This window comes from Panicum hallii, chromosome 8 (assembly GCF_002211085.1).
Source record: "Panicum hallii strain FIL2 chromosome 8, PHallii_v3.1, whole genome shotgun sequence".
Lineage (NCBI taxonomy): Eukaryota > Viridiplantae > Streptophyta > Magnoliopsida > Poales > Poaceae > Panicum > Panicum hallii.
Window position 1 is genome coordinate 14,784,113 of NC_038049.1, and position 22,386 is coordinate 14,806,498.

Consider the following 22,386-nt stretch of genomic DNA (forward strand, 5'->3'; position numbering starts at 1 on the left):
CCGTGTGATGGGAATGTGTTGATTTGGCTGTGCAGGTTGAGATAAAAAATGGCATCTTTGAGCTGACCCTGTCCAACCTCGACGGGATCGTGACCGGCGTGCTCTACAATGGTGGTGTGGATAACCTCTGGATCCACTCAGGACTATCAAGTCGTGTTTGGGCTGCTCAGGAGCGTCTGGGAGCAGCATGTCGATGAGGTCAGAAGGAGATTCTGCTTTGGAGTAATTCAGCTCATGTCAGTGCTTGTGCTAATTGTTTTTTTCAAATTGTGATTGTGGTGATGACACAGCTGCAATTGGGGTTTGAGTGGAAGGTGGAGTGCTTTTTTTTTTTGGAGCAGAGAGAGGGAATGTGGTGGTGAGCGCTGCTCCAAGTGGCCGATCCAGTCGAACACATAGTGTTGAGCTTCATGTGGAGCTGCAGGCACTGAAGGTGAGATTTACTGAGAAAAAATTGTTCGGTGCTACTGCATCAGGGCTTGAGAGCTCCACTAAATTTAGCCATATAAACTTGTAAACAATTAATGTAATTGGCAATGGAACTTAGGTGGGAGCTTTTGATGGACATAGAGCGGAACATACATTGTACATTAGCTTAAGCTGCATTGCTGTGGAAATAATTAATACAATTTTTGTTAAAATATAGGCCAAGGATTAGGCTGTTGTTTTGGACATTTCAAACACTGATCTCATCCTTCGGCGGCTAAATTCACAACAGCTTTGGGAGGAAAAGCACACCTCCTGCCGTAGAAGCTCCGCCGGCCCCCTGTGTTCATATGTCAATTCTACCGCCCTTCAGAATTCTCTGTCTATATGTGGAGAACTTTAATGTCTACTTCTCAGGAACAATCACAGATATATAGTGGTTCTTTCATTTTGCAGTGATCAAGGCATGCTTAATTCTTGAAACTGGATAGCTGCATGTATTAACCAGCTAATATTTGCTTTTTTAGGTCCCAGGTGAACTTAATAAACATATGATCCATTGTGGAGGGATCTTGTTTTGCAGCAAGATAACTTCTATATTATGCTATTTTTCTAATGCTCTGTGAACAAATGCTCTTTGAACAGAGATAAGCTCGGTGATGGACCGATGGATGCTTGTTTTAGATCTTTGCTTGTGTTTGTAATAGCTTCTTCACCTAGCTGTTTGCCTGTTTCAGTGGCCATTACAAAGAGTTATACTGAGTGTCATTCTTGATTTTTGAAGTTGACAGAAGCCATGGCTCAAAATTTCAAGCTCCCGTGGCAACGCAGGTCAGCACATTTCCCTCCTATTCTTTTGTGTTTGAATTTTTTTTTGTTTCTGTAAGTCCTATACACATGATCAAATAACATGCATTGAGGATTGCAGAATTACTGAAAAGTAAAACCAAATGTGTGAACAAAGAGCAAATCAACAAAGAATAGGTAACACCTTTTCAAGTAAAATTGATCTGGCAGGAAAATGATGTGTAATCTTAATAGCTTAAAAAATACATGTACCCATTTAGATACAACCCTTCAGGAAGTTAACCAGTTTATAGACCAACCCTGACTATTTCAAAAGTTATGCAAACTCTGAACTTTATCAATGCTTGCCTATATTCTTTCACGAAGCTGTCTTTTTCCTATTTTGAGTAATCATCAGAATATAAACCGATGAGTTACATTCTGATAAAGTTTGTCTGTGTTACTCCTCAATAGCATTAAAAGTGTTAAATGAATCTGTTGCATGTCTTCGTCAGTATAAAAAAATAAATCATGAATCAATGTAATCATCCCTGAAAAAACAAATGAGTGAATCTCACATATTTGAGATACTTGGATCCACCACTGCGGCAACCGGCAGGTCAAGTGCGCTGGCCTGCGCACCCTCACCGTCATTTCCCTACAGCAGAGAAATTGGGCATTCGCGTGACCCCAGGTTCCTTCTACTTTCATATGACTCGTAGTGATTAGCTTTTAATTTTTCATCTCTGCTATTTTTCTTGAGCTTTTTTTCCCGTGGAATACGGTTAAACTGATGTGTCTTTTGTTTTTTATTGAAACTTTTAATGTTCTGCTCCAGATTGTGGAGCTGATAACACCTTGAAGCCAGGAGCAATGCCCTGGAAGTTGCTATTGCGTCCTCTACAGGAAGCGGACCCGCTGCAGTAAGACCGCATCATCCCTTTTCTCTTCAGCTCCAGTATATATGATAAAGGCCATATTCTGTTTTGAGAGGTGATGATCTGTTTTGAGACCTGCAAGAGATTTGCTCGGAGATGCACTCAATATAGATGTGCGGGAGTAGAGAGTGAAGGAGCCAGAGGAAAAGGAGAGAGTATTTGAGTTCACCAGAGATATGGTCGAGCCGGCACCAAGCAGAGCCGTTGGCTCATCCTAGTACCTTAGCTCTCATGCGTCGGCACAGAAGAGAGTGCGAAAGAGCAGTGGCTGATGGACTCTAGGAAGGAGTGAGAGCTACATCGGAGAGATTAGAGTGCCTGGCCAGGCCTAGAGCTTTCAGCTTTGGTCAGTAGGGAAATAGAAAGATCAGAGAGGGAGGGAGCGAGGGAGGGAGGGAGGGAGAGCAATTACCCGTTCACTCTAATTTAATTAGTACAGCTCCTGGATAGCCAAGTGATCAAAATTGTGTACGCTTAGCCTTCTTGTTCTTTCTAAATTATGTAGCTAACTAGCTCTAGAATTGTAGTCTGCTTGTAGGGCTAAACGGAAATATGATATACAGCCCAGTTCCTACTGAATTGAAAGGAGATTGTCCAATGATTCTACAAAACAAAAGTTTGTACCTCATTAAGTGGAATATAATTGGATAGTAAAGTAGTAATATCTATGATTATCTATAGAGTTAGACGATTCCTTGAGCTCATACGAAGTACCATTGCACAAAGTAATAATATCTATATTCGAGCTCAGATCGAAATCAGGTACAGCTCGCAATATTGGATTAACAACTTAAGTTGTGTAGGTACAGCTTTCATCGACTTTTTTACTTGTGGTTTCTGCTAGCATTTGATGTCTTATGAGCTGTGTTCAGTGTGATAGCGTTCAGTTTTAGAGTTGATCAAATCGATTTCAGAGATAAACATATATGGTGTATGCAAAATACTTTTATTCATAGAATGATATCATTTTCAATAAATAGTTTGTAGCTGGTTCCTTATTTTCTTCTTCGACAGATTATTGTTCGTTGTATTTCTTGTATCCAGTTCAGATCTATCGATGGCGAGGAGGTGAAGGAGGAGAGTTCTCTAATGTAGTAAGAGGGTATCTTTCCTTTGTTGATTTGTGAGTTCATATAAGAAATTTTGTAAAGCGATTTTCGTTTGTTTTCCTGAGCTCTATTTGGATAATAATTTGAGCTGTCATTTTTTAAAAGAGTTTACTTATATACTAGAGATATATATGTAACTAGAATAGAGTTTAATTAATTTACATTGAGATTCAACTGTCAGAACAGTTTGTTATTTGATTTTTCGTTCCCATCTCTGATGGTAGTCCTCTTCGTGCATGAACTTTGATGCCAACAACATGTAGTTCACTGTAATGTTGCTGACATTGACAAATGGTTTCGAAGTTGAAGGTAGTTACAAATATTTCATGATGAAGACTATTGACGTGAGAGAGAATTTGTTTCACCCGTAGCAACGCACGGGGCACACATCTTGTTTTAAAAAAATTCTAAATGCATTCCGACTTTTAGGTACCACATTTAACCTAGCCTCTGCTTAGCACTATGTTAATAGTGGATCAACTGTTGTATATCGGTGTTACATGTTTTACTGGCTGTTGTTGCCATAAAAATTGGACGGTGAATCTTGCGGAGCACGACACGCTAAGTTCTGGGAGCTCTGCTTATCTCTAGTGCAGGTCCCGCAAATTGGGTTTAGGGTGTGCCGGTCAATTTGACCTAAATTGACAAGGGAAAAGAAATTTAATCAGAAAAACAACGGGGAATGTATCGGCTAGAGTTCTGAATGGTTCTAAGGAGCATATCAGCCAAAACATCCGATACATGTAACCACACATCGGGCAGTGAAGCTGATTCTGTGACGAAGCAAAATTAAGAAATAAAAACCTCATAATACACACGTTTAATTAGACTAAATCTATCATTATCATTAGTCGGATCAGACTTAACCGAGACAGCGCAACATCTAAACGACAAACTGAGCATAACTAACTAATGCATTAAATTATACCAGGATTTATTCTTAGCGTTAAGCTCTTGATCAGCCCTGAGGCCGATTGAAACCACCAACCCATCTTGATCATATCATCATTGACCAATAAACAGATCTGACAGGTAGGACTTGACCCGGCATCATTACTTAAGGATCGGACTTAACCGAGACAGCTTGTGATAACAATAACCAGCCAATATGATCGTCGCAACGAATCCAAGATCGTGTACAACTTGTTGATAGTAGTGATAATTAAAGGATAGATTGACTATTAAATCTCTGCAAGAAAAGATTAAGTAAAACCAATAATCCAATAATTATCACTGGATAAATTGTGAAATTTATTAAGAACTAGCAAGATATCAAACTATTATGCAGCCTTACAAGAACTTGATAAAAATCGATAACCTGTAGTTTAAACTAGACGAAACTACAGCGATGCACTGGTAGTTAAAGCCTAGAGAATCTGATAAACGCGAACTTACCAACAAGCCGAAGAGATCGATCCAATGCAGCCTCACTTGCTGAAGAATTCGGCGTGAAAGTACTTTACTCCTACTCCTAGGGTTTTCGCGAAGTGCCGAGAAAAATTGTATTGAATGGTGATTGTTTTTTATAAAACCCTAACTGCTATTATTTATAGCCTAAGAGCTAGACTCCTGATTGAACACGATCTGTTACAAACTTGACTTGAAAACAAAAGGAAACCGGACTTACGCAAAATCTTCCGCTGATTTCATTTTTCTAGTCCGATTCAAACTCCCTCTGATTACTCCTTGACTGAGTCTGCATTAGCTTCGACTAACCGTCATGTCACCTTTGACCGGGACAAGTTTTAACCCAAATAAACCTTCCCATAATCCTATCAGTTTCCATAAATAACTCTTTAAATTTTTAGCATCAACACTAGCATTCCACTAAACTGATCCGATATGACAACTATTTCCCCATCAGAAAACATGAAACTGAAGAAAACCCCTCCTCTCCCGGATTAAAACGAAATATTCGATTTTCTTGTAGTTAATAACCGACAGATAAGAAAGAAAAGGGGAAGTTCTTGAGGAGCAAGGTAGGAGCCTCAGGTGCAGGCCACTGCAGCTGATGGCAGTATGCAACTGCATCCCTGCAGTTGTGTGCTTCAACCACACCATCATCACCCTCCAGTTTCTTGTTGCTGCAATCCATATAGTGATACAGAGCCCTGCAGCTGCAGCTGTATGGTAAATTGGTGTTAGTCGAAAATGAATCGATAATTTTTCTCTGCCTCCGATTTCAGCAGAGGTAGTCTGATCCAGGCTACCCACATCTTACTTTGTAGAGGCCACAGTTTGTTCTTGTTTGTCTTTGTTTAAAGCAGAGATACTCAATTTTCTGCTTTTTTATAACAGAGTGTCCACTGCTCTTGCAGAAAGCACATTGCGTTTGTAGAAGCACAAAGTGCTGGGAATAATGCACAATATAACCCATTTACGTAGTATTATATATCGCATTCATACCATGGATAATATCCACGTCTGCCTGGTAAGAGATAAGAAAAGATGATTGATACCAACAAAAAAATTATGGTTAATTTGAAGCACTCATGTTCATTGATCGAACTTCAAAACATTCGTAAATAGAAATCTAGGTGGTCGCCGATAGAACATCTAACTGTTTTTATTTCTCTGATTTCTCGGTTTTCCCAAGCACGGAACTTTCAGAAAATTGTATTTTTGAGCACAAATCTGAATAAAATTTGAATTCAACCGCCCCGTGCTCGATCTTCCCTCTGGTTACGGCATCATCTAGTGGCGTGTCATGGACTCCAGGTATGCAGCTCCTTCCATTTCTTACCCGACGAAGTTCTCCCATGAATGGCAGTCGATGTCATCAGCCACCTCCTCGACGTGCTGTGTGGCCATATCGGGTACATAGGCTCCAGGATTAGCGGTGCCTTCGCCAAGCGTAAAGAGCAGGTTGCCACTCTTCTCGCAGAACCACCGAAGGTTAATCTTCGTCTCCGCAACCGGCAGCACCTTCTCTTCTCGAGAACCTTGGTACCGTACCTTGAGTTGTTTCAATCTGATGCATCCTTTTGTCCGCTCCCATTCACCGGAGCACCCGTCATCCCTACTGCTGGGACAGAAGACTGCCCATGTCGCCACGGTAAGGTGATGTGAGCAAACTGCAGCGTTGTTGTAATCTGCACCAAGCGCAGGGTCGATATCTGCACCAAGCGCAGCATCGATGAACATGAGCTTCCCGTCGGCAGCCCAGCCAGGGGGCGGGTCCGCGGGGATGCCCGACCGCGGCATGCGCACCTCCGCTGGCTTCAGGGTGTCCAGCCGCACCGCGAACGCCGTGCGCCTCAGGTGCCAGTAGGCCACGCCGCCGACCACGATGCTCTGGCCGAGCTGACGCAGTCTATGGCTCGCGATCTTTGGGCCGCCGGACCTTGTAGTCTCCCTGCTCCAGCGGCTGTCCGACGAGTAGGAGCACAGCGCCGTGAAGCCACGACGGTTGTAGACTAGCAGCAGGCGGAAGAAGGCCGAGAATGGCTGCGGCGGGTCGAGGTCGTGGCCGGTGTACAGCGCGCACGCGTAATCCCCCGGGTTGTCCGCGCCGGCGAGAGGCGGGAGCAGGGCCACGCTCCCTCTCGTGGGGTTGCACACGCAGAGCTTCACCCCGTCGGTGTAGCGCTCCTGGCTGAGCTCGAGCACGAGCCAGCCGTTGCGGCCCGCGACGGGGCGGGCGTGCTCGAACAGCCCGCGGCGATCGCCAGCAGCAAGCACGGCGTCCGCCAGCGCGGTCCAGGACGGGCCCCGCAGGCCGATCAGCCTCGCGGCGGCGGCCGTCGGGACGAAGCGAGGCTGCGCGGCGTCAAAGGAGGAGGTCCGCCGCCTGCGCGCTATGGCTCCGGCGTGCTCCTGGTGGAGGAAGCCCAGCGTGAGGCAGGGCAGGGGTGGCACGGCGCGGGAGAGCACGTCGGCGTCCTTGGCCACGAGGCAGGACCAGCGCCGGCACGTGGCGGCGCAGCGGACCACGTCGGCCGCGGTGGAGAGCCTGGCGAAGACCGGCGAGAGTGCGTCGTCCGGGACGAGGAGGGCCGCGCCGCCGCCGTCGTTGCTGCCACGGGCAGCGTCATCGCTGCAGGAGCACCGCGGGAGCCAGCCTCTGCGGTAGCCTGTAGGGCGCGGCACGGTGGGCGCATCGGGCACGGCGCGCCGGCGGCATGGTTCGGGTAATCGAATGGGATTTTTTGGTAGATCAGCAACGATGGATGAGTTGGGTTGCAAATTCATCTGGGTGCAAAGAGCACAGATTTTATAGCCGCCCGCCCGCGCCTGCTTTGGATTTGGGCCTGCGGCCGTCTGCTGGGCCGACGACGAGCCTGTATCGTCTTCCAGCCCTGTTGGCCATGTTACTCTAGCTAGTATACTTCGGAAAGAAATGCTGCTCAATTCTGAAATAAAATGAGACTTGTCACACCCCAACATTCTGAATTTTAAGATGTGAATAACTTTTCAAATACTTTATTTCATTCGTCGGTCATGTTTTCGGAAAAAATTAGATTTTTCTAGAACCTGTTCGGCCAACAGTAGCAGCCGACCACCATGACTGTGCTCCCTGAGCTTTTGCGATCTAGCCCCTGAAAAATAGTGTAATTCTGCTGTTTGGTTCATGTCTCTTGCGCTTTTTGCAGACAAACCCTTGTGTAGATTAGATTCTGGCGGCCAGCTCTAGGCCCGCTCTTTTTGCAGATCAAACTCTGGTGAATGACCAATTTGCGAACTCATTTGACTGAGTCCCTCGAATCTTCTCGGATAGCCCTCCAAGTTTCCAGTTAACCACGTTGTAGCCCCTGAAACCACGTTTAGATCGCTGTTTTAGCTCCGTTCCATTAGGTTCGTTTTAGCGTAAGCTACCGTTTTAGCGTGAGCTATCATTTATCCTTTTTTAGTGTAGTTCATATTTTTATAATTAATTTAAAATCAATTTGATTAATACTTATTTAAACTAGCTTTTCTTACTAAAAGCAAATTAATGTTATACTACAGTTTCCGTAATAATGTTAATGTTAACATGATTAATACCAATATAAATATTTCTTTTAATGTAATTTGTTTAGTTCAAACATAAATTATAAATTTACGCTTAGAATGCTCTCATCTGTATTTCATTTTTTAGTTAAAATAATTAATTGGTATAACCTATAAGTAAATTTAGTAAATAAAATTTGATTAAATTTTACCTTATCGTTACAAATATAAATTAAAATGAGTTGATTATAATCTTGGATGTTTCTTTCAAATATCCTTTATATGTATTTTTTATAATTAAAATAAATTCAGCTTATAGTTTTCTTTTCTGCTATAACATAAATCTTCCAATAGGTTTAACTGTAGCTCCGTTTTCAGCTTTTCTCACGCTCTCGCGATCTTAGCTTCGGGCCCTATCTTTTAGTGTGCTCTTTTAGTGATTTTTTTTGTTTTGTATTATTCTTGGTTGTGCTTGTGTTTATTTGTTTTCGCCTATGTTCGTAACCGATGCTTGTTGCAAGTTGTAAATAATGATGTTCAACAAGTATGGAAGATTTTGAGCAGCTATTCTTTGGAATATACTATAAGCTAATTATAAAAACTAACTACGTAAGCTTAGGCTTAATCCATAATTAGCACATGTTTACTGTAGCATCATATGGCCTAATTACGAACTAATTAGTTTTTATAGATTCGCCTCTCGAATAAGCCTAGGGTTTTGGAATTTATTTTATCATTAGTCTATGTTTAATACTCCTAATTAGCATCCAAACATCCAATGTGACAGGGGTTTAAGCCTCAGGGGAACCAACACCCACTTATGCTGGCAATTCAACAGACAAATATTCCAGTCTTGCTGAATTTTCTCAACATCCTTCACCTTGGGAAGTATGGTTATGATCCAATAGTTTAAGTTTACACAGATGCAAAATCGAAACATTAAATTTAATGTTCCACTACTTGGGGGCACTTTACGCACCTTTCGTGGTAAAATTAGTTTATCTTGCTCTTCCAATTTTGTTTATGTGTGTGAGATATCAATATAAATATTTTTTCATATTTGTAAACTAAAGAAGATCAAATAGATATGGGCAAGTGCCCATTCAACGCCATGTAGCCCCTCGTTAGTTTCTTTATGCTAGTGCACTCATATTTTTTTATCTTCTTATGCCATCCTTCTCTTTCCCCACTACACACACAGGCACATACACGGACGGCTCCAAGTGCACTGCTTGTATCCAAATTAATTTTTAGCATTTGGTTTGGAAAATAAATCATGACTAGATAAATTTCTAGCATTTTTTAATACTCTGCTTTTTAGCCAGTTTTGTTCTCTTTGCCTCTTCGGCAGACTTCACATTTTCAAGCCTGCTTATCTCCAAGAAAGTTGGATGTTTATCCTCGAGCTCACAAAGATTGCGCTGGATTCGCCATCACCACCATGGACCACGAAATGTGGTAACAAGGCTGTTGTACTATTCTTGTTCTGGGGCAGAGTGGACTTATCTAACCGTCGGCAACCAGTTACATGTAGAAACTTCAGGCTATCGATTGCAGATACGCTAGCTGGCAGCTTCTCTAGATTTTGGCAATTTGAGAGCCCTAGTGTATTTTGCTTTCTGAGGTTCCCAATGTTTTTAGGTATGGTACGCAGACGCCAACTTGAACGTAAAATGAGGTACTCTAGATTGGAAAGGGTACTGACGCACTCAAGTAGACTGCGAAACGCAGTTTCAGCTCGCAGGCTAGCATTTAAATTTAAATACCTGAGTTTAGCGAGATTGACCAGGGCTTGCTGTAATCCAACACAGGAGACATGTGATAAATTCAAATATTGCAGTCCTGGTAGGCCGCCCATTGCTTTTGTCGGGTCTCCAATCTTTTAACAATTTTTTAAGTTCAAATGCTCCAATCGGCTCAACCTCAGCAACGATTCTGATACACCTGTAATACAAGAGCAATTTGACAAATCCAGATGCGCCATTTTTTCTAGATTCTTGAATGAGACTGGCAACTCATGTATTCCTCGACAGTTTTATAAATTAAGGGTGTGTCCGTTTCCTACTCTCTAAATTTTAGACCCATCATATCAAAAAGAATCTTGTCATTTAGAAGTATTAAATAAAGTATAAATACAAAACTTTTTGCACAGATGGATGCTAATTCACGAGATAAATTTAATGAGCCTAATTAATCCGTAATTTGCCACAGTGATGCTACAGTAGTTATCCGCTAATTATGGACTAATACACCTCATTAGATTCGTCTCGCGAATTAGCCCTCGGGTTCTGTAATTAGTTTTGTAATTAGACTTTATTTAATACTTCTAAATAACAAGATTCTCTTTGATGTGACCTATCTAAACTTTAGACTCCAGAAAACGAATACACCCTAAGATGCATCAAGTTTTCCAGTTCTCCAATTGACTTTGGCAGGGCGCTAATACTAGATCCATGAAGATCGAGACAAATCAAATTCTAGAGCTTCGCGATACATTCTGGAACATTTTTATCCCTGATCTCCAGAGCATCGAGATATTTCAACTGCTTCAGTTGGCCAATGGAATTTGGCAACCTCTCTATGGAGCACTCAGCTTAAATCCAATGCTAGCAGGGACCTAGCAGGTGCAAAAGCAGCACCGCTTAGTTTGTTTGCGCAACCTTCCAGAGAACGCAGTGCTATTAGCCTTGCACGTGAACTCCAGCGGCCTGCTACAATCCCTGAGCAATGCATATTAGCAGCTGCTTGCTCTAGTATTGCCTTGTTTGCTCTGATCAAGAATTTGATTGCCAAGGAGTGAAATTGCCAAGTCATGCACCAGATCATGCATTGTGAAAAACGTAGCTTGTTTATAGTACGCTTCGAAAGTCTGCATCAAAAGTACATCCTAGCAAGTATTAGGATTTCTTGATTCTACTTAAATTATATAACAACACAATATACATGAAAAGATATGAGTATACCAAGACCAATCCATAATCTTTTTCAAGTGAACCATACATTGAATAAAAAAGAAACAATTCTATTACACTACTAGAAAACACGCGAAAGATCCACCTCAAAAGTACCGGTAGGAAGACGACCTGGTACTGATTCTAGCATTAGTACCGGATCATTTTCCTCCCGGTACTTTTGAGGTGGATGGAAAAATTTAGAAACCTTTTAGTACCGGGTGGTAACACCACCCGGTGGTAATGTCTCCAGCCATAATGGTGTGACAGTTCAAATACTTGTAAGCTAGACACATTACTTGTTAGTGTGAAATACGTGCTTGATAGTGTAAAGCTTGTGTGTGTTTATGTGAAGCTTTTCAAAAGTTAAATGCAAGTAAAAAGGGTATTTTTGTAATTATGGAAAACTAGGGTTGTTCTTGCAAAATGTATTTGGGTAGGAGGTAACTTCAAGTAGGTGAAGGGTTGTTTTGCAAACACAATTTTTCTTTCTTTACCCCCTGTAAAAAAGAAATGTGAATTTACCCAAAAAGTCTCATTTAAAATGCATGTGTTGATTTGTGTGAAATGGAGTGAAGTTTGTGAAAATAAGGACCAACGTGTAATTATTCAAAAGTATGAGCTCTTTTACGCAAATAATTGAATTACACAAGTAACTCTTAAAGTTACTAGGGGTTAAAGTGTAATAATGTAAGTCATCATGACATTATATGGAAACTTGCAAATAGGTCCTGAACTTTATGAATTTTACACTCATGATGATAAGAAAGCTTTATAGTTTGGAATTTAGTCCAAGGTTCAAAAAAACACCTAATACTTTGAGTTTTTGAATTTGAACCTTAAATAAAAGTTGTAGCTTTTGAAAAGTACTGCAACTTTTGTTTTTACAATTTTCTCATTTGACCCCTAGATTTATGGGAAATTATGGTTTACCGATAAACCCCTAGGATTTCTGTATTTTACAAACCAGTCCCTGGATTCATCCCCCTTTTCTTCCTCCTCTGCTTCTTCTCTGCGGGCTCAGCGCCGCCCCTGCCACCGCCGTGCCGCTGCTCTGCCTCGCCTGTGCCAAGCCTCTCCGCAGTTCCACGCGTCGCCCCGGCACTAGGTCACCGCCTTAGCCTCTCCCCTCTGGTTTCCTTCACGGCCGCCACGCGGTCTTGCGGCTCGGCCGTACCCTGCCCGGCCGACAGCTCGCCGCCACTGTGGCACAAGCCGAGTGCTTCCTCTTAGCTTCCGCCCTCCTGTCCACGAGCTTGTCCAACCCGTGCCGTTCCATTTCCCTTCTTCTCCCTCCTGCCCAACGCCCCAAGCACGGACCTCTCGGCCGTTTCTGTTCTTCTTCTTCGGTGAGCCCAGCTCACCGTGGGCAGTCGTTCCCCAGCCACGCCCCACCCCAGTTAACCCCTGCCGAACATCTGCACCACCTGCTGATGCTCCTCAGCCTCATCCCGACACAAACCCCTCATCGGACCATCCCAACGACGCTCGCCGTCGAGGTGCTCCTCCGCCGCCGCTTCGGGCTCCCATGGAGATCCTTGTTCCAGCCATCCTCCGCCGCCCCGCTGCAATTCTTTGTGTTCCAGGCCGCCTCGCCTCGCTCCGCATCTGCCCCACTTCTCTTAGAGCTAATCCGAGCCCCTGCCCGCGTGCCAGTGGCGCCACCGCGTGCCATGGCCGCCGTCGCCCCTGTTCGCCATGGGCAGCCATCATCAGCCCCTCCCCGCTCTCCTCGACCCCCTGCCAAGCTTCTCCACCCCCTAGCGGTGCTCCCCGACCCCACCCTGGTGCAAACCCCTCACCAGACCGTCCCACTGACGTTCACCGTCGACCTTCCTCCGCCGCTGCTTCGGCCTCCCCGTCGACCCGGCCGTCCAGCAGCTCACACCCCTCGCCGATCACTCTAGCAGGACCACATCACCTCGAGGAAGCCCCTGGACCACCTCACCGAGCCTCTTCGACCCCTAGCATCCCGGAACATCGCCGCCGTGACCAAGCCCGACTGCCGTCGCTGCCAGGAGCAGAGCTCCGTGGCCGGCCCGCCTCCGACCACCCCAGCTCCACCCGAACACTGCCCGAGGTCCATCTCCACTTCTTTGTGCTCCTCCACCCCTAGCCCCTCGCCGCCGGTGACCCCTTTCACCGGAACACCGCCGCCTTCTTCGTGCCCTCTGTTCCCCCGACCAGGGACCTGATTGCTTCGATTTAGAAAGTTCTGGGGTGTTCTCTGTAAAATTTCCAGAGCCTTCTCTATTTCAAGTCAGTGAACTTCTAAATTCCATAGAAATTTGTAGGAAATTCATAAAAATACAAAACCAGTTTTGTTTGAATCCTTAAGTCAAAATCTATAAGTTTTATGTTGTGATCTTGAGTTGAATGTATTTGAATTGTGATCTAAGTTAAATATTAGGAAATGAGTGTTTTATTTGTACCTCATGTTATATGCATGTGTTGTAGCTGAAATTTGAATCATAGCATGTGTGTCTCAATAGAGATTTATGTAAAATTTGCAGATCTAGTGTTGATGCCTAACTAAGGATTTTAAATACCTTGATGATATGTTGCTTGAATCTCTAATATTTATTCTAGAATGATCCTGTTAGAATTTATGGTTAAATCTTTTACAGTAATTTCTGCTAGTGGAGTATAATCTATGATAAAATTTTCAGAATTAGTAGTACTGTCTAACTTAAGCAAGGAATCTATGATTTAGTTCTAAGGTTAATTAATTTATACTAGAGCCTATTCATGTAAAATGATGAAGATATTCTGGGAAGTTAATCTAAGGTAGTATAGTATATCCATGAGGTTTCATAGATAAATCTTCTCTAAAAATTAAGTTATTAATATAATTTGATAGGTTGTTTTCAGTTTTGTTTATTCTTGTGACTATATTTCTTTTAGAAATGAATTAACTGGTTTTGCAAAGTTAATAGTGATGTTAATATACTTAGTCTGGTTGTATAGAATAGATTGGTCTCTGTTGAATCTGTATAGCATAATAAGTTTAATGCCAAACATATCTATAGATTAATGGTTGTTAGTTATAAACCCTAATTATGAAGATTCAATCAATCTAACCCTAGTTATTTTACGCAGTTAAACATGTTGTTTAGTATAGCTAATTAAGTTAATCTATACTCGATAAATGACTACCCAGTAGAAGAGTGAAAGATATGTTGGTGTATAGCATGTTTTTCATTTTACAGTCTTAGCTCATATTTTTGTGATAGACATGTATGATGTTTGGTTAACCCTTTCACACGAGTGCTCGTGCTCTTCTATCACGACCTTGTCCTTGTCTAGTTTGCAATCTTTAAGGGCCCCTTTCTGTATCAAATTCCTTCGTTACCCCTCTCTGCAACACATTTCTATCGGCCGGTTTATCGGCTAAGATATTTGGCCACACACCCCTCAGCTATACATCCATAAAACACATCCCTATCGGCCACATGCCTTTTGGCTGCACATCTGTAGGACACCCATCGACTGTATGCTTACCCACCACACACCCTTTTAGCTGTACATCTATCGGCACAAGCCCATCAGCCACATCCTCCTTAATCTAGTTCCGCGCTTGTAGTTTCATTAGCCTAGCCCGATATTAGTGTTCTATTCCACCTAGCACTACACCAAAATAGGTCAATTTCGTCGGCCAAATTTATTTTCGTCGGTTTTTGAAAGCCGACGAAATTACCTTATTTTCGTCGGCCTAAAAACGACCGATGAAATAAACATCTTATTTTCATCGGCTTAACCTAGGCCGACGAAAATAAGATCCTATTTTCGTCGGTCTGCTCAAACCCACGAAATTAAGCTTCTTATTTTCGTCGGTCCGCTCAGGCCCACGAAATTAGCATCTTTATTTTCCTCGGCCCATTGGACCGACGAAGCTACTTGTGCCCTAATAAATCGCTGCGCGACCCAGCCGCTAGCCGCCACACTTATCCACTCGATCCCGCCCGCCCCCGGAACCCTCGCCCCGGCCGCCCGCCGCCCCCGCCGCTCCCGCACGCCGCCGCCGCCCCCCGCCGTGCCGCGCGCACCCCCGCGCCCCGCCGCCCCTCACCCCGGCTGCCCCCGCCGCCCCGCCGCCCCCCAGTGGCCCCCGCGCGCCGGCTGCCCCCGCCGCCCCCGCGCCCTGCTGCCCCCGCTGCCCGCGCGGCCCACCGCGCCGCGCCCCCCCTGCGCCCCGGCCGGCCCCGCGCCCGGCCGCCCCCGCCGCGCCCCCCCCTGCGTCCCCCGCACGCCGGCTGCCCCCGCCACCCCCGCGCCCGCGAGCGCCGCCACCCGCGAGGCCAGCCGCGGCTGCCCGCGCCGCCCTCTCACCCCGCGCCCACTGCCCCCCGCGCCCCCCGGGGATGAGCAGGATTCACGGGGAAGAAGGAACAGCAAAAAAGCAACAAGGTACCCATCCAAGATCTAAGCTCTTCTTCCTGTTTCAATTCGATCCAATTCCTTCCTAGTTCCTACAATTGGGAACATACTTGGTAAGTTTACTTGATTAACTCACTGCTAACGCCCTTTAAGCCTGAAATCGATTTTGGTTCCCTGGTGAATGCACTGATGTACTCCTTTTCATCTTTGGTGAATGATGATAGGGTCATTGTGGCTCCTGTTGGGCATTTGGTGCCGTGGAGTGCCTCCAAGATCGTTTTTGCATTCATATGAACATGGTGACTGAATATAACCGCCATGGATATACTCATACTGTTTTTAAACTGGCATTGTTGGTCCTTTTCTTGCATGAATAAACTATTGTTTCTTTTCCTTGCAGAACACTTCACTACCCGTCAATGACCTACTGGCATTCTGCGGTTTTATGTGCGGTGATGGTTGTGATGGAGGCTATCCTATCATGGCACGGCGCTACTTTGTTCAGAATGGTGTTGTCACAGAGGAGGTATTAGCATACTTTGTACAACTTGACTGCCCCTGAATGCTCCATTAGTAATCCAACTGTGATAACCCTTTTCCTCCCAAGACAGCAAAGGTGGTAGTTTAAGCAGATTGTCATCCTCCATTGTCCATGCTTAATTTAAAATTTTCCCTACATGGTAGAGGCACAGCATGTTTCTTTGTTGAGTCCAGAACAGTTACTCCCTTTGAGTTCAAAAACATGATTTCATTTTAAATTCATAGCATCGCATATTGATATATACACAGAGAAGACCAACAATTACACTCTTTTGCAGTGCGATCCATATTTCGATCAGGTTGGTTGCAAGCATCCTGGATGCGAACCTGCTTATCCTACACCAGTGTGTGAAAAGAAATGCAAGGTGCAGAACCAAGTTTATAATTAGTGTTCGACGAATACTCGAGGACTATGGATTTGTTTATAGTTGTGATGTTAGATTTGTTTGACATATATATTAGACTATGGATTTCATAATTGCACTTATGAGATGTATTTCATGATTGTGTGATGATGTATGAATATTGTGGTATGTTCTAGTTATTGATGACTATTTTTATGTTAATTAACTGCTTGGATTTCTGGAAGAAATCTGCTGCTATTTAAAATCCTGCTGCTAATTAACTGCTTGGATCTCTATGGCAGCCGTTCTTTCTATTTGAAAAGAAACAAGTTCTGGAAGGCAATTTTGAGGATACAAAGGCTGAACACAGACCCCGCATGTCATGGATGAGTGACTTTCGTAACAGCATAAATGCTGTTTTTTTGCAGGAGTCCAGGTATTTTCCTTGGCTAGGTGGCCGATGAAAATACTGTTCATTGCCGACGAAAATATTTACCTATTTTCGTCGGCTGTTGTGGCCGACGAAAATACTGTGTTATTTTCGTCGGCTCACGTGGCCGACGAAAATACGTGTATTTTCGTCGGCAGCCGACGAAAATAAGCCTATTTCGTCGACTTTATTTCGTCGGCCTATTTTCGTCGCGGGGCCGACGAAAATAGCTATTTTCGCCGGCATTTGGCCTATTTTCGTCGGCTTCTGGCCGACGAAAATAGCCTATTTTCCTGTAGTGTAGTTCTTGTAGCAGGTCCGGTTTAGATAACTTCATCGGCTATACGTCACTCGATTGTTGTACTGACGTAATCAAGTCGATGCAACCGCACCTAGTTACCTAGGATAACACTTAAGCACATCTCAGTTAGGCACAGTTAGTACAGAGTAGGACAATCAGCTACACGGCTGATATGCCCCCAGTAGATACAGGAGAACATTAAGGATGGAAACCGGCTACACAGCCGATCCACCAATCGGCTGAACACGTCGAGGCTCAGACCATACGGATACATAGTTTGACTAGTCTACCAATACACCATCGGCTAGTTACTTGCACTAATCAACTAGTTATACCGATACATCACTCGACTAGTTCTAACCGATGTGTAAACCGACTAATATGCTGATGCACTAAATCGACTAGTATGCCGATTCACCGATCGACTAGTACATGTACACAAATCGGCTCAGCCGATGTTCACTAATCAACTAGTTTGCAAATGCACTGATCGACTACTTGTACCGATTCACAAATCTAGTACATGCACACATATCAGCTTGGCTGATGTTCACACTCTCGACTAGTTTACCAATGCGCAATCGGATAGTTACATGCTACGCGAGTCGAGTAGTTGTTTGCACAATTGGCTACTTCCAATATTGAATAATTACAAACACTGATCGACTAGCGTGCCGATATTCACAGATCGACTAGTTGCTAAAAACACAAATCGGCTAAGCCGATACGCGCAGTGATAAGCTAGACATCCGATTTAGATGACATATCAGCTGCACCTGCCGAAACACACCACCACAGATCGGCAAGTTAGCACAGTAAGAGTCTCTGTTAGGCACGGCCGATACAGCTTTGGCCAATCAGCTAGCACCAGTAGACATCCAATCAGCTAGACCTAATGCACATGAATCAGTTAAGGCCAAGGCCAATGCACCAACCAATCGAATAGACCAAAAACATGCTGATAATCCAATCGGCAAGATCTTTCCTTGTTCTATTCTTAAAGTACTGTACCTTTAACGTTCCTATCCATATCAGCCAATTTGACCCTAGGCGAACTCAAATCGGCTAATCTCTTTTGCTTAAATACAGAGACCACTCCTGCCAATTTCTCTTCCAAACAGAAATCAGCAGATTTCCTAAAAACTGTGTAGATAGCTCCCTCCTCTACCAATTCTATCAGCTGAACCCCTGTTATTTCCAATTGGCTCTATTGTAATCTTCAACAAATAGCCGACTTTAGTTAGTTCTCCACCTAAAGCTCTATCCCAAGTTTAGTTTCAGGTCTTTATGGTTGTCATATGAGTAATATGTTAAATGAGTGTTGGATTGCAACTTTATTGTGAAGTAAGATAGTTTTATGTGCACACTTTGAATGTAACGTTGCATTGCATGCAGATACGACTACTTCCGTAGACTGTACCTACGAGATCTCCCAGGAGTCTGCAGAGGATGTTTCCGAAGACCAAGTGAACGTCACCAAGGGATTATCTGAAGCCCCAAACCAAAGTTCAGAAGATAATAATACTAACATCCCTGACTCTAGCCCCACCAACGAAGGCAAGCCCCGGACATAACCTACTACTTTATTTACACTGCAATCTATATTTGTTTATACCTATCTATGCATTAAGTTCTTAGGAGTTGTATGGGAAACCCTAGTTGCATTTTCCTAGGAACCAATGTATTGAATACTAGAACTTGAGTTCGAATAGCTGCTACACTAATAGGACCTGTAGAAGTTGGGTGATTTCCTGTCACTCGCGCAATATAGGAGTTGCAATGTTTACATTCCTGTAATCACTAAAAGAATGATGGACAGGATTTATGTGATGTATCATGATTGAGATGATACCCCGTCTATGTTGGTGAATTTGATTAAGATCGCAGTGTGTGGTAGCGGTGGTTAAGCGTTTGAAAGTACTAGCCACATGCCGCGAAATATGGTAAGCGGTAAACCTAATAACCAATCAGCCCGAGGAGTGGACATACCTCCCACCACTCGTATTTGGTTTTTCCTGTTTCTCGCTTCGATGTGTGGGAATACGTGTTGCAGGGCAACCAGGAGTACGGTCATGTAGTTGCACTACAGACGTACGTCCTGCACATTGGATGTGCGTATGGTCCTGCAGTCGCTTGTGGTGGATCTGATCCACGAGTCAGAATGAAAGGCAAATGGTTACTTCGGAACAATCTCTGGATGTTCCAAGCGTGTGAGTTAGGTTTACCCTTGCAAGGTTGAAATTCGATTCAGGAATCGTCCGTTTCTCACGGAGATTGAGACTGCTTGATCCCTTTGCCACATAGAGTAATAAGAGCAACTTTATGGTTATCAAAGATGATGTTTGGCTAAAGATTCTACCATGCTTGAATAGTTATAGGTGCTTATCTAGAATGGATAATCACATAGAATTTGAAAGCTAAAATTTAAAATTAAGGATCTACTCTTTGTTGCTTTTCAGCTGAAAACTTTACCCATAACCATCAAAGCCTTCATAAGTCTAGTTACATGGCTAAAGTATACCATGAAACGGGTAAGCCTTGCTGAGTATTAGAATACTCAGGCTTGCATTGTGACTTTTATTCAGGTAATCTCCCTGAGGACTCTACTCTGCCTGTGCCATGGCCTTACTCTCTACCCGATGGTTGGTCCGTGGAGTGGGATCCGTCCCTGGCCAACACTGAACCTACCGAGTGATGTTATGCCAGGGCTTAGCATGATGTCCGTACTGGCGACGTGTATAGTTGTTGCGTTTTCAATTCCGCTGCCGTAGTCTTGAAACCTTAAATTGGTTTGTAATAATTTCCATCAGTTGGAACTTATAATACTTTTGACAACTCTTGTAATATAAATGCCTGTGATGTAAAATATGATAGCGATTGTATCTCTGGACTCGCCTTCGTGCGAGGTACCTTGTTTGATCCTGCTTTCGGTGGTTTATCAGGACGTTACCCGACAGGCCAAGGGGTTACACCGTTTGAAGTACGATTGGAGCCCTAGAGAGAGGACTTGAGTACTTGAGCCAGTGTAATTCAGGTTGGTTCTGCCACAAATGGTACCGGTTGGTAAGACCACCCGGTACTAACGTGGTCCTTTTAGTACCGGGGTGGTGTTACCACTCGGCACTAAAGGGTTCTCCACGGGTTACTTCAAAGGAAACTATCTCCCATTCAATCACAATTGTTGTATCAATTGTTGTATAGGTGAGATGGTAAGGGAGGTACGCACGAGGCAAGAGGTTGCAGGTTCGAATTCCGGCCTCTTTCCAGGTTTGATATATTTTTTGACCTAAAATACTTTGGTACCGGGTGGAACCTTCACCTGGTACTAAAGAGGGACTTTGTACTAGGTGTTTTACCCGGTAACGAAGACCGTGACTTTTAATCTCGGTTTCGTAGTACCAGTTCTAGAACCGGTACCTAATCCCCTTTCTACCCGGTATTGAAGGCCCGTTACTAGTAGTGTTAGGCTCTGTTTGGAACCATGGAATTGAATTTCATTCTAATAATTATAATTTAGACACAAATCTATTAAGCTAATATGATTATATGTGGAATATATTTGTATACTATTGTTGGCCATATGAGAGAGATACTTATGTGCTATATTTCTACTATAGAGGAGTGAGCCAAAGAGCGTGCTATAAGTTACGGAATAGAATCATAACTTACGGAATAAAATCATAGCTTGGGGGTGTAAAATCAGTTTCCATCTCCCACTCTATGAATTTAGTATAGGCTTATTTCTAAATTTTAGAAAGTGGTGGATTGTCAAATTGTAAGCCAAGTAGCCTAGTTTATTAAGACTCCCTTTAGTTCAGCTTTTTCCAACAGATTCTCTATCAAAAATCTAAAATCCAAACCAAAGGGCTAACTGCCAGTCATAGATTATCAAAAATCTCCAGATTCTTGTAGTTCAAAAGAAAATCTAGCTCTACCCCAGATTTTCCATATTCCCACCTCTCCTAACTTGCTAGTAATGAACCACCATGCCACTGGTTACACAATCGAAACACTTTTTTTCCTTTTCTTTCTCATTTCCCACGCGAGCTCGACGAGAAGACCAAGGGCGCGGCTAGGGTTCCCGGCGGCGCCAGCGGCCCCAGATCGTCGTCCGGCCGGCCGTGCGCCTCCATTCCCCTCCAAATCATCGTCTGCTCGGCCGTCGGGACGCTCCTCCGCCTCTCCGCTACCTCCGTGACCCGCGGCTTCTCCGGCAGCCAGATAGGGTGCCCGCAACGCGCAGGTCCTCCGGCCGCCAGGAAAGGCGCTGCGATGCGCAGCTCATCCGGCCGCCAGGCACGGCGCCCGCGACCCGCAGCATGCTCCATGGATCCAAACAGCCCCTTACTATAATTGAAGCCTCCATTTTCTTGATTAGCTTAGTTAGTTATGTTCCATGCGTTCCAACCTCTCTAGTTGGGTATGAGTTCTTGACTCGGTATGATTAATCTCCTGGAGGTGCTCAGAGAGGTTGGAACGCATACGTGTATCTATAGTTGTCAGTGTGCATGTGTGTATATATCCGAATTAATCCTCGTGAGGCGCTAGAGAAAGAATAAATTCAAGAAATTCTCATATGAAAAAACATAACCTCCGGCAAACAATATGATATATTGTAATCGTGAATATATAACAATCATTCGATCAATTTTTTTAAAAAACTCTCCCACCTCTTTCATTATTAAAAAATAATTAAAGTAATCCTTAATACTTGCTTGTAAATTACCCATTTCTAGCACTATGAAAAATAGACATACTACACAAACATAGAAATCTATGAAACTAGAGAAAATAAAACAAAACATATAATCACTACCATGGTCCCCACTTAATATTAGGAAGGTATTCTCATCTTGTTGCTGCACAAGGCGTGCAGGCTACAGCACAGCCATCTCTGGCCTCCTCCTCCTCCATGGTGCGCCACGTGCTCATGGGTAAACCCTCAAACCCTAACACTAGCTTCCTGCCATTGCTGGGATTAACCCTAACCCTGGCCCCTCTTGCTTTGTAGGGACGAGATCCTGGTGAATCCCTGGCACCGCTGGTGGAGTTGAAGCAGCTACCATCCTTCTCGCAGATCGGTGTGGGGAGCGGCCTCGAGCTCTCGTCAACGAGTACCTCCTCAACCCACCTCGCGCCAGGCGCCACCCAAGTGCAGTCAGGTCCTTTCCTCCCTCTCCTCGCTATTCATGTGCGCAGATTGGGGATTCCACAAGTGTCGTTAGGATATTTGGGTCGCTCTCCAGGGTGTGTGG

General features: G+C 44.0%; 1 long non-coding RNA gene across 2 annotated transcripts; it reads left to right on the top strand.

Annotated features, from left to right (window-relative positions):
- Positions 1–10: 10 nt before the first annotated feature.
- LOC112903253 lies at positions 11–2,521 on the top strand. 2 transcript variants are annotated; one of them, XR_003230768.1, is made up of 5 exons: positions 11–198; positions 291–433; positions 647–1,257; positions 1,832–1,906; positions 2,051–2,521. It is a non-coding gene; the product is annotated as an uncharacterized LOC112903253 (long non-coding RNA). The 2 variants fall into 2 exon arrangements; XR_003230767.1 differs by having other exon boundaries at positions 291–1,257.
- The last annotated feature ends 19,865 nt before the right edge of the window (positions 2,522–22,386 follow it).